Genomic DNA, 12413 nt, shown 5'->3' with positions numbered 1-12413 from the left:
CCTCTTAAGGCACACTTTTATTCTCCCTAATTTTGGTTAATTTCCTAAATATAGACATAGACTATATCTTCTGTAGAGTGGAGGGTGAAAATTCATAAAAACTCATAATAAAATGAGCAATTCCCAGAGTACTAATACTGCTCTTCAGTGCTACAGAGCAACTGAATTATCTGAGCCATTTATCATCTAGGAATAAATGATGTAAATAATGGAATAAAATATAAGATCATTAAATGTAAATGATCCCAAATTAGGTAAAATAGACTTAAAACCCAAATTGAAGATCTTAAAGACTTTTTTTTCTGGTACCAGAGATTGAAACTAGGGTTACTTAATTAAAGACTTTTATAAATTAAAGATTTGATTAAATGAAATTATTAGCATGAAATTTTAAATTCTTGTGCAGTAAAGAATGAAAAGAATTAATTTTGATCCTAGCATATAAAAAAAGACCTGGTACTTTGCTGGTTACTATTTTGAAAGACAAATAGTTAACATTTATTCATTGTTTACCAAGGCACAGATTCATTCCCTTAGTCCTCATGGCAACTCTCTAATGTAAATACTTATAGTATGGAGATCTGAGGCATATAGAGTTTAAAACTTGTGAAGATCACACAGCCAGGGAATTTCAGAATCAGGATTTAAACTCAGCATTGTTATACTAGGTACCAGGGATTTAATCACTCCATAATGAAGCAATGTGGTTTTATAAGGCAAATAATACAATAAGTTTTTTTAAAGGAGAAAAGAAGTCAAGTTAGGAGTTACAATAATAAATCCAGAAGTCTTGTCCTAAAGTAGAAGGAGCCAAACATATTAGAACCCAAAAGAGGACTGAAAATAGACTAGCAAAGAACACCTTCATGAATGTGAGTATTCAATGTTGGATTCTTGGCCACATTTCCAAGATAGAGGCTTTGTTATGTGTGCCCTGGCTTTGCCTTCTTAGGTAGCTCCCATGCCCTTGTTCCATCCCCTTGGAATACTGCTGGATAGTTCTACATTCATAGAATTACTGTGCTGTGAAAGTTTCTGGATGGCCCTGTTGCAGCAGCTCCAGGGAAACTGTGATATAAGTAGAAGGATTATTAACAAATACATATTGCATGGCCTTGCCTTTGTTCCTCCTGAGCTGCCTTCCTTTTACTCCCTACCTCTCTCTTAACTTGTTTCAAGCAAACCAGACATGTTCTGAGCCGATGGAGTTGGTGCTTGGGAATTGTTTTGACCAGGGGATTGACTGAATTAGTAAATGATATCACTTAAGCCCAAAATAACAACACATCCCCATGTCTAAATAGAAGTTTGTCCAAGGTCTTTGAAACATGGGAGATACCTGGGGGATGTGGAACCTCTCTGTTCGGTAGATTATCTATTTCATTTGAGAAGATGCTATTACCCTTCAATAAAGTTGAGAAGGTCTTTGTAATAAAAACGAAGGGAAATATTTTCCATTTGCCAAAGCTGTTTGGAAAATCTCCCTTCAAGTCTGGAACAGAGAATATGAAGCCTAGTGAATACTTACAACAGGACACTTCCACAAATTCCTTTTATCTCAGGAATCTTTGAATTGGACTTGACTTATTTTTGACTCATCTCCCTGGCTGAATTTCTACTCTCTTGGTACAGAAGGAAGTGGGGAGCTGCTCCAGGGCCCTCTGACACATCCTTGTTCATGACTGTTCCACTTCTGACATATTCCCAGGTGACTGGTCCAGCTACAAGCCCATTGTCTCATTCCAGCAGAGGCCAGCTCCTCACAAGTTAGAAATAGTGGGTGTAAACCAGATACAACTTAGGTAAACAGGCTCAATTGCAACATTGGAGAGGGCTGGGTTTCCTTGCCCTGATTGGATCAAGGAAGACTTTGAAAGAGTCATGTGTTATGGCTTCATTCTTGTGTATGACAGAAAAATGTATCCAACATATAAAACTTGTATTTCCCCAGATACTACCGGTAGAATGACACCAAGTTTGTTGTTTTCTTTTTTTTTTGGTTTGTTCAGTTTTAATTTTAGTTAAATGGATACACATTGTCTTAGTCCCTTCTGTGTGCTATACAGAATACTATGGACTGGTGTTTTATCAACAACAAATTTATTTCTCACAATTCTTTAGCCTGGGATGTTCAAGAAGAAGGTACTGGCAGATTTGGTGTCTGGCAAGGACTACTTCCTGGTTCACAGATGGTTTTCTTCTCCCTGTGTACTGACACCACAGAAGGTGCAATAGAGCTCTCTGGATTCTTTTAAAAGGGCACAAATTCCATTCATGAGTACTCCACCCTTAAACTGTCACCTTCCAAAGGCCTCAAATACTATCACATTGTGGGTTGTATTTTAACATCTGAATCTGTGGGAGTGGGAGGATTCAGACACACAAATATTGTAGACATTATATAAGAATTCAAGGAAATTGTGGTGAAAAATACACTTGAGTCAATGAATGAAGCTTGTAAGGCTTTAACAAAAGAACAATGAAAATATTCCTTTAATGATGAAAATGATAATATTTACACACTGAAATATCCTTGACAATATTTATCCTTTGTTTTGAGGTACATTAGCATAATCCTTCGAAAGAATATTACTGATACAGGAAGGAATCAATATTGTGTAAAAAAGGAATGTTCTACTCTCCCTCACTTAATGTTTCCTTAAATTTTCATTCACTCTTATGCTGTTCTTGTCTTCACCACTTTTAATTTCTTCTCAGTGAAACCACTGAGAAAACAGAAAACAAAGATGGTGGTAATGAGCCAGACATAAAAAAAATTTTTAATGAAGACCTTAATCAATAACTTTAAAATGAACATATTTGTGCTCTAGCCATGGTACTTGGCAAATATGGGTTTGTTGGTTTCTTTTTCCTCCAGGGCTTTAAAGTATTTTATTTATTGAAGAATAGATTTCAGTACTAACCTCATCTGTTTCATATTCTGATGGCCACTCTGCCAATATAAATTTAGTCTTCGTAAATTAAAAAAAAAAAAGTTTTCACAGCAGCAAGTCTGTATCCATTACTGTGAGTCTGCTTTCAAGGAAATTTGATATTCCATTATGAATTAAAATGTTCTTCAGGCAACTTCATTTGCATGCCAGTAAAGTTCATCACTCTGCATCAAAATTTGAGCCATTCTGTCATGTAAATACAGTTAGATGATGAAATCTCACCACCTTCATGGCAGAGCCTGCAGGGTCATTGGATTAAACCTATGGGTGGGATGATTGGATTGACTGCCCTGTACACTTTCATATGTCTGTCTACACTGCCAACTGTGCCTTCTTTTGTAGCAATAAAAGTCTTATCTACTTTACTCATCATAAATAAGTGTATTTAAGCTCGTTTCAATGTTCTTCATGGACAATTCTACCTTACTGATTCCCAGTTCGAAGATATATTTCCATACTTCATGTAATGAAGGAAATGAACTATTTCTTTGTATCATTGGATTCTGTTTGCTTTCTCACGATGTTTCTGCCTTGGTTTGTAGGAATTTGAAACCCTGTTAAGCACTTGTAGAAATTCAGATTCAAAATCCTGATCACTGTACCAGACTCTACCAGTCGCAGACTGGTCTGGCTCAGATTACAGAGCATATAATACTTTCTTTTTTGGAGGCGGCTACAGACTTAAGAACTTTGATAAGCTTTTTACTTTCTGAATTCTTTAGAATTTTGTTGATTTCTGTTAATGATAAGTTACTTTTATATCAAATATCTCTGCTCCATATTCTTTTATTTCCTGCATCCTCTATAATTTCATATAGTAGTTTTTCTTGGTTGTCTGAGCCCTTTATTTTACTAGCATTCTAAGAATTTTTTTATTTTGTATAAAAGGCCTATACTCTATACCCAAAGGACTTAAAAACAGCATATTTGGTGGTGTAGCCACTTCAATATTTATAGCAGCACAATTCGCAATTGCTAAACTGTGGAACCAACGTAGATGCCCTTAGATGAATGGATAAAGAAACTGTGAGATATTACTCAGCATTAAAAGAGAATAAAATTATGGCATTTGCAGATAAATGGATGGAGTTGGAGATCATCATGCTAAGCAAAATTAGCCTATCCCCAAAAACCAGAGCTGAATGTTTTTTTTCTGATAAGCAGATGGTAAGCCATAATGGGTGGGGCACAGTGGAACAAAGTTCCACTGAAATGAACTTTGGATGGGCAAAGGGGAGGAGCAGAGGTAAGGGATTAGGAAATATGGTAAAATGTAATGGACATCATTATCCTAGGCATAGGTATGATTGCACAAATGGTGTGATTCTACTTCATGTACAACCAGAGAAGCAAAAACTTCTGTTTGTGACAATGAATGGACGAGCTTTCTACTGTCATGTATAACTGATTAGAACTAATTAAAAAAAAATAAAGAAAAGAAAAAGAAAGAAAGAAACGGGGCCTGTATTGCTCCTTAAGAGATTCAACTGACCCATGGACAACAGTCTATCGATGGCCACTGCCTGCTATTGGGTTTCTATATGAGGCATTTCATTTTGAATTACTTGGTCAGTGATTCCATGAGGAAATTGGCATAGTTCTATAATCTTGCTTTCTATTTTGACTGGATCCACACTGGGGGAGCTGCACCTTCACCTTCACCTCTGCTATGAGGTCCTGGAGGAAGAGACACATAGAGTCACTGGATAACTCACTGGGGGAACACTGGTAAACCATGGAAGACAGCATAGGCCCAGAGTGAGAGGACTTCTTCCTTTTGTTGCAGCCAGTCCTTCCTGTGTTTTTCTTTTAAAGAATGTTTTATTTAAAGAAAATATCAGGTGCTGGGAGGGGAGCAGAGGGGAGGGGGGAATAGAAAGGGATAGGAAGGGCAGCAGAATACAACAGACACTAGTATGGCAGTATGTATAAACTTGGCTGTATATAGATAACCAATGTGATCCTGCAATCTGTACACGTGGGAAAGATAAGAATATCTTATACCCTATTTGAATCAAATGTATGATATATGATATGTCAAGATCATTGTAATGTTTTGAGCAACTAATATAAAAAAGAAAAGAAAATATTAGGGAAATATTATAGTGGATCCAAGAGTATGCCTGAGGTTGGCATTTGTAGGCATGGTGTTAGTTTATCATGGTAAACATGCAATCATCTTATATTTCTTAAACATTGAATATATAGTTTTATAATATAGATTAATTATGATTTACGAATTCCATTAATAATGAACATTTATCTATATTCATGTTTACAATTCAGGGGATCATAAATGTAAGAAAAGCTTTCCCCATGCCTTTACAAGTCCTAGGAATTGTATATTTAAAATTATTTTTGTAGCTTTTGGTTGTTATTGGTGTTGTTTACATTTCATTAATTTCTTCTTTATTAGTCATTGTTTTTGTTACTTTTTGATTTATAATGTAATTCTCTAGCTGCTTTCCCAATTTAATTACTTAACTAATTTATTTGTGTTTGTTTTATTGTTGTTTAGGAATGTTTTAAACAAATACCTTGAGCACTATTTTGGCCACATTCAACAAGTTTTAGCATAGTGTATTCCAGTGTTGATAGTCTCTTTTGTTTATTGATATACTTAACATTTGTTTCCACATAGTTTATAAGATGAATTTAAGTTTTTATTTCCTCTCTAATTCTACACCAGATTTGGGGTATTTGGTATATTTAATTATGCAATTAATATTTTTGCAAAATTTATTTTTCAAAATTAATATTTTGCAAAAATTTTCCCAGGGTCCTTGAATATCATATACATATTTAGATTTGGTTGTGCTCATTTTTATTTTACCCTTAATAGTATGTTTACGTTTATAAGTATAATGTTACAAAATTGGTAAATGTTTAATTTTTCAAATATAATTACTATACATTTTCCTATATAAAACATTTGTTATATATAATCTATTTATTCAACTTCAAAATATTTTTTAGATTTAGTTATCAGATCATAACTCAAGAAGGAAATAATACATATATTTAAATTAATAATTGATTTCAATATGATCAATGCAATCTATATGCATGTATGGAAACATTACAGTGAATCCCATTAATATGTACAATTAATGTATGTTAATTTAAAAAGAAAGAAAAACTAATTTTGGTGGATAACAAATTCTGTCATAGAGTACTGACGGATTGGATGAACATTTAATATCTTAGGAGAACATACCTTTACTGTGTTAATAATTCTCTCTTCTACTCTCTTTGTAGATCTAACAGACATTTTATTGTCTCAATAACACTTTTTTTTAAAAAAACAGGAACCATAAAAGAAACATATTTGGACTTTCCCATGTTAAATTTATCTCAAGAGAATTTCCTTATATATTCCTCACAGGGAGAATGAAAATGCCAGAAAATATAGAAAGTGGGGTGCAACTTTTTTGTTCTCTTTTTATTTTTGACCTCCTACTCCAGGTTCTTCTCTGGGGCTTCAGATGAACAACACTGAATTCTCCAGGGAGTGTAAGTACTTTTGATTATCATGGTGACAGAAGGTCTTCTGTCATGAGATTAAAATCATTGATCAGTCACATGCTAGGAGAGTAAAAATCACTTTCTTTCATTATGACAGGAAGACTTATATTATTATTGAGGTAGGTATGTGGTCTATGATTTCACTTTTCATTTCCTGGAAGAACTCATATTTGTGAGATTGCTAGCTTTAAAAAATGGGAAGAGGTTCCTTTTGCAAAGCCGAGTTACTCCCTTTATACATTTTCTGAAGGTGATACTGGATTTTAGTTATTATAAGTTACCTTTAACATAGAACCTGGGATATAAGTGGGCTAGAATTTATCTATGAAGCTTGGTTTCTTCTTCTTTCCCTTTGAATCTGTCCATTCTCAACGTGTGCCTTCTGCTCCAAAATTCCTTGGGCTGAGCACTCATGGTCAGAGTCCTGTCCTGTCTTTAAAGAGGCAGATCTGGAAACCAGTTTCTCTCCCCACCAGAGTCCAATTAATGTAAGGTATGATTCCCTTTGTACCTAGTCAGATAAGCGCCTTCCCATCAGACTGTATCTTTGGAGTCATAATGGGAGTGTCTTTATGATTTCCAGACATGAGAAGAAGTATTAGAAATCCTAACTGTGGTGAAGATTTGGGCCTATTTTTTCTTCTTTTAGCCACAGGGTCTTTGTTCTGGTTCCTAAGTCTTTGATTCACTTGAGCTGATTTTTGTGTAGGTTGAGAGATAGAGGTTTAATTTCATTTTTGTACATATGGATTTCCAGTTTTGCCAGCACCATTTGTTGACTATGCCATCTTTTCTCCAATAAGTGTTTTTGGAACCCTTGTCTAGTATGAGATAACCGTGTTTATGTGGGTTAGTTTTTGTGTCCTCTATTCTGTACCATTGGTCTACAAGTCTATTTTGGTGCCAAAACCATGCCATTTTGGTTATTATAGCTCTATAGTATAGTTTAAGCTCTGATATTGTGATGCCTCCTGCTTCACTTTTCTTGCTAAGGATTTCTTTAGCTATTTTGGGTCTCTTATTTTTCCAAATAAATTTCATGATTGCCTTTTCTATTTCTATGAAGAATGTCATTAGGATTTTAATAGGAGTTAATAGATTTAATTAAATCTGTATAATGCTTTGGGTAGTATGGCCATTTTGACAATGTTAATTCTGCCTATCCAGGAGCATGGGAAATCTTCCCATCTTCTGAGGTTTCCTTCAGTTTCTTTCTTTAGTGTTCTGTAGTTTTCATTGTAGAGGTCTTTCACCTCTTTTGTTAGATTGATTCCCAGATATTTTTTTTGAGGCTATTATGAATGGAGTAGTTTTCCTAATTCCTAGAATCTGACTTCCTTAATAAGACTCCCAAAGCACAAGAGGTAAAATCAAGAATCAATAAATGGGATGGATTCAAATTAAAAGGCTTCTTCTTAGCAAAGAAAATAATTAATAATGTAAGGAGAGAGCCCACAGATTGGGAAAAAATCTTTACCACATGCACCTCTGGTAAAGCATTAATCTCTAGGATATATAAAGAACTCAAAAAACTTAACACCAAAAAATCCTAGAAAACTCAATCAATAAATGGGCTAAGGAACTGAACAACACTTCACAGAAGAAGAAATACAATTAATCAAAATTATATGAAAAAGTGTTCAACATCTCTAACAATTAGAGAAATGCAAATCAAAAGTACTCTAAGATATCATCTCACTCCAATAAGAATGGCAGCTATTATGAAGACAAACAACAATAAATGTTGGCGAGGATGTGGGGAAAAAGGCACACTCATACTTTGCTGGTGGGACTGCAAATTGGTGCAACCAATATGGAAAGCACTATGGAGATTCTTCAGAAAATTGGGAATGAAACCACCCCTTGACCCAGCTATCCCACTCCTTGGTTTATACCCAAAGGACTTAAAATCAACATAGTATAGTGACACAGCCACATCAATGTTTATAGCACCTCAATTAACAATAGCTAGACTATGGAACTAACCTAGGTTTCCCTCAATAGATGAGTGGATAAATAAAGTGTGGTATATATACCCAATGGACTATTACTCAGCTTTAAAGAAGAGTGAAATTATAGGCATTTGCCAGTAAATGGTTGAGTTGGAGAATATCATACTAAGTGAAATAAGCCAATCCCACAAAACCAAAGGCTGAATGTTTTCTCTAAATTGCAGATATTAATTCACAACAAGGTGAGGGACACTAGGGAAGAATAGCATTACCTTAGATTCGGTAGAGGGAAGTAATGGGAGGGGAGGGGAGGGGATGTGGGGATAGGAAAGATAGTAGAATGAAACAAACATTATTACTGTATGTATATACATGACTACATGACCAATATTTTCTGCAACATGTACATTCAGAAACGTGAGAAACTATATTCCATCTGTGTATGATTGATATCAAAGTGCATAAATGCATTCTATATATAGAATGTATATAGAGAATGTATAACTAATTAAAACAAATTAAAAGATTACAAAGAAAAAAGAAATCCCAAGTGTGGCTTTAGATAATACCACACAATTTTAGTCTAATTTCACCATATGTACAACTACTGTTTTGATCATCTTCCTGACCCCTATGTCTATTTCCAAATTAGTTCCAAACTCTGAAAGAAAATGGCTATGCTTTGTTCTTGCTAGTTGAAAGCTCCAATACACCAAAACAGGGAACATTGTGAAATCAAATTATTCTTAGTGTCCATTCCCCCCTCTCTTTCCTTTATCATTTTCTTCTTTCTTGGATTGATAAATTCCTGGAACTCCAATTACTTTTCTTCTAACCTACAAAGCTGTATGTTAGCTCTTACCTTTCCTCCCAAATTTTCACCCTCCAAATCCATCAATGGGAGGTTATTATGTTTATAAAGAGCTGTATAGTCTTACATAAAACAAAAGGAACCCATCTTCCTGTAGGTTCTCTACGAGGGGATGGACTATTGGAGGTAATTCCATTTTTTCCTCTCTCTGTTGGTATTAACGAAATGGTACAAAAACCTCAACTTTCAAAGACTTTTCTCTTATAACTAGGCAATTTGGCAGACTTATTAAAGATTTTTTAGTTAGCAGTAATTTCTGGCTCTGACTTATCTTACATATCACCTAGTTGTATTGTGTACAATGCCACCTTTTCTTTGTCAGATTCTTCAAGAACACATCATTACTTCAGGTTGTCACAATCCCTTACATGCTATCCGAACCCATTACAATCTGGCCCCAACTTATAATTTCCATGGTTATTTCTGAATACTGCATATAATAAACCTTACCCTCCTGTCATTACACCTCCTGGTATGTTCATGTTTTGTGAATTTTTTAAAAATTTCCCACTGTAATGTCATTGTACACACCCATGTTTGCAATTCTGCTTTCTTCTCCATATCTAGCTCAAATTTTACTTCCCTATGAAGTTTTTCTGAGCAATCTAGGCTGTAATTTCCCTTCCTTAAACTTCTGTACCCTTTGTACCATAAAGGAATTTTTCCACAGAGGAAATCCTCGAGATTTTGGATAAGGATTTGAGGTTTTGAAAAGTCACATGATACAGTTTTAGAACTAGAAATCACCCTAGAGGCATCTAGGGCAAACACTGACTTGGAATTGAGAATCCTGATGTCCAAGGAAGTGTCTGACTGAATAGCAAAACTTAGACTGGAGATATGTGACTTTTAGCCCAGTGTGGTTTCCTCTCATGGCTTCCTGCTGGTCATTGCTGTGCCGGCCCCTCCTGACTCTCCCTGGCTGCTCTTTTGCTCCTTCTATTTGTTATACCTCCTGAACCCTTAGTTCAGGGCATTCATTTCTTCTTAGAAACTATAAACTTAGAAGATTTTGTAGAAATATTGTAGCATGTGTGTATTAAAGAATTTCTCTTCATATAATCAAAAGAATGAAGAAGCCATAAGGAGAAATATCCTTTGAACAAACTTGCTTTAAACAGAGTTTGTCTGAAGAAATTTACACCAGGAGTGAGTACCTTACAAATTCATTTATCCACCATGATCACTATAATCCATTCTTGGGATAGATTAAGAATCTTGCAAGGATTAGAGAGAACTAATATTTACTGAGCCTACCTGAGTATGTTAGATACTTTGATAGTTGCTTTATATTATTAATTTATTTAGTTTTCATTAATTCTTCCCCTATCTATAAATGGTGAGACACAGACTCAGAGATATTGAGTCAACTATCCAAGTTTGTATATCCAGGAAAGTGGAGGAGATGGGATCTAAACCTGTTTTTCTGTCCCTATGCCATGCTATGGCTAGTTATATTATGTCCAGTTGGTTATACCATGGGGTATGGTGTTCCCCCCAAGTTCTTTAATATCCTCTTTCTTGTTCCTGTGGGCTCCTTCTCTGTGCTTAAATATGCTTTTGCTTCCAAGGATCCATACCTGCAGCTCTTCTTTGTATGATGACCCCCAGGCTGCTGACATTGCTTCATGTGGAGAACGAGAGGTAGCTTAATTCCATGAAGGTGGTCCCTAACCAATACTAGAGAGTGCTGGAATATGAAATCTCAGTGCCTTTCCTATGGGTTGGTACAAGTTCTAAGGTGTGACAGAGATCCCTATGGATCAGTAGGACTTTGTAATCACATCTCTAATTGACTGTTTCTTTTTTACTGCCTTTTCCTACAACTCCCTAATTTTTCCCCTGAAAACTTCATTTGTAAATTGTTTATACATAAATCCTTGTCTCAGAGTCTGCCTCTAGTGACCCCAATCTAAGACAGGGTGTCATGTTCTAAGAAATCAAATAATATTTATTAAGCCCTTATTGTATGCCAAGCACCATGTGACATTGCAAGTTTTAAATCATTTGATCTCTCAAACAACTACAGAAGTAGACACCATCTCTCATGATACAAATGAGAAAATTTACTCAAAGTCATACAGACAGTAGTTGTCAGAACCAAATAAAAATCCTAGTCTGACTCAAAGTCATTTTTTATCCTTTGTGCTGCATTCCTTGAGGACACATTTATATCCCCTGGTAAGGAGTCCAATTCATATTTAGTCAAACCCTCTATCTTAGGAAGAATATTAAAAACAAATTATTAAAATTCCAGTACAAAAACCAAATTATCAAAATTTTATAATTTTCTTTTCCTAATCCAGAAGATCTAGAATTCTGTTACTAGGAAGAAATAGAACTCTTGTCTGAGGAAAATATATATAAGAGGTCATGTGGGCTTTAGACTAAACCCTTGAGTAATTATGGAGAGTATGTTCTGCAATAAGCTCAGAAGATAAAAAGTTCTTTCCCTTAAGAAATCTGCAATTTACTAGAGGGATCTGGACTATGAAGACCTATCATATAAACTGATGAATACCATAATAAAAATATATAACAGCAAGGAAAATGGAACAAAGATTCACACCCCAGTGCTTCCTTGGATGAGTCAGAGCTAGTGATAAAGTTGAGATATGATGATTTAAGCTGGGTTATAAAGAGTGGACAGGATTTTAACATTTTATTAAGTGTTTTATCATTCTATTTTATTCTATTATAAAAGAAGAACAATACCCAAATTTTACTTGAAAGAGAGACCAAAATGATGGAATTAGAAAATGGCCTATATCTTTACTTCTTCTAACTAAAATTGCAACACAAAAAATCTATATTCCAAAGTATTTCCTTTGATGGGTACAAGAGCAGTGCTTCTTTCTCTGATTGATTGTTAGAGAGGGCAGAGTCACTGTAGTCTTTAAGATGACTGAGAATTATTTTTACAATTAACATGTTTGCTTCCAAGTACTGATTGCTTATGTTCATAGTTATTCATAGCTATATCTAATGGGTGATCCTAAAATTGAGGTTTTAAATTTTCAAAAGTTTCTAATATGGAGGTGAGAAATTGAAGATGTTAATGACAACATGGATAGAGGAAAGTGATTTCCAGCCCGGTGGTTTAAGAGAACC

At 34.9% G+C, this 12413-nt stretch overlaps 1 pseudogene; it reads right to left on the bottom strand.

Moving 5' to 3' along the window:
* Window positions 1–3123: 3123 nt before the first annotated feature.
* Window positions 3124–4519, bottom strand: LOC101968213 (DNA-directed RNA polymerase III subunit RPC6-like; annotated as a pseudogene).
* Window positions 4520–12413: the final 7894 nt, after the last annotated feature.

The sequence above is a fragment of the Ictidomys tridecemlineatus genome, chromosome 11 (genome assembly GCF_052094955.1).
Source record: "Ictidomys tridecemlineatus isolate mIctTri1 chromosome 11, mIctTri1.hap1, whole genome shotgun sequence".
In the NCBI taxonomy this organism is placed as follows: Eukaryota; Metazoa; Chordata; class Mammalia; order Rodentia; family Sciuridae; genus Ictidomys; species Ictidomys tridecemlineatus.
The sequence above is the reverse complement of the archived record's forward strand: the minus strand, read 5'-3'. Positions and strand labels throughout refer to the sequence as shown.